This window comes from Schistocerca piceifrons, chromosome 1 (genome assembly GCF_021461385.2).
Source record: "Schistocerca piceifrons isolate TAMUIC-IGC-003096 chromosome 1, iqSchPice1.1, whole genome shotgun sequence".
NCBI lineage: Eukaryota > Metazoa > Arthropoda > Insecta > Orthoptera > Acrididae > Schistocerca > Schistocerca piceifrons.
In genome coordinates this window covers 824,877,296-824,878,570 of record NC_060138.1, presented here as the reverse complement: position 1 = coordinate 824,878,570, position 1,275 = coordinate 824,877,296, and positions in this window count along the sequence as shown.

Sequence of the window (1,275 nt, the reverse complement as noted above, 5' to 3'; positions counted from 1 at the left end):
CTGCAGCTGAAAATAAAGCTCTCCTATTATGACGAGATACGGTTCATCTGGGGAAACGGGACTGGCACCCTACCATAATCACACTATTTATTGGAGTGACTGTATGACTATGTATTTATTTTTGTATGTGCGACTGTGTGTGGAATGGTTAGATGAACCGCTAGTCACAGTTGTGTGTGTGTGTGTGTGTGTGTGTGTGAGACAGAGAGGAAAACACACAAACGCACACACATGCCCGAGGGAGGACTCGAACCTCCGACAGGGGAGCCGCCCGGACCGTGACAATACGCCTCAGACCGCGCAAGCTACCCCGTGCGGCAGGCAGTTATAAAGGATGATAAGAGAGAGGATGGGGTCCATTTGCGTGTGTGTGTGGGTGGGTGTTGGAGGGGGGGGAGGTAGACTTCTTTCTTTTTTCCCTATACATATTGTATGTAAAAAAATAATCAGACAGAAATGATTAAAATGTAAATACTGTAAACAACATGATCAGAAAGAAAATGTAAATACTGTATATAGGATGATCAGAAGAAAAATACAAATATCCTGTAAAAGAGTAACAAGTGAGTGTAGTGCTTAAGTTCTTCTAATCTATACTAGCTTTAGTGGAAATAAATGTATTTGTTGCTCTAGATGGTTGGTTGGTTGGTTTCGGGGAAGGAGACCAGACAGCGAGGTCATCGGTCTCATCGGATTAGGGAAGGATGGGGAAGGAAGTCGGCCGTGCCCTTTCAGAGGAACCATCCCGGCATTTGCCTGGAGTGATTTAGGGAAATCACGGAAAACCTAAATCAGGATGGCCGGACGCGGGATTGAACCGTCGTCCTCCCGAATGCGAGTCCAGTGGCTAACCACTGCGCCACCTCGCTCGGTGTTGCTCTAGAAATAACATTGATTTTATTTACTATATATATATATATATATATACATAGGATATGGCTCTGTAAATAAATCAACAGAAAAATGTAAGAAAAAATATCTTTGCAAATCATTATATATAAGAAAAAATAGGTTCGTAAAAAACGACTGTGAGATGTATCATAAAAAACATATAGCTTTTTAATTAAAAGAGAAAGATTGTTAATATGGAACAAAAAATTATTGTAGGCAATTGTATTTAAGAAAAGAAGTTGTTAATAATAAATCATACTTACAAACCCTTTTCTACAGAATTATTGGTTACAACAAACCGGATCCTATCCTCATGATGCACAGACTAGCACTTGAGCTAGTTATAAAGGATGATAGGAAGGAGGAGGGAGGGCTTGAATCTTA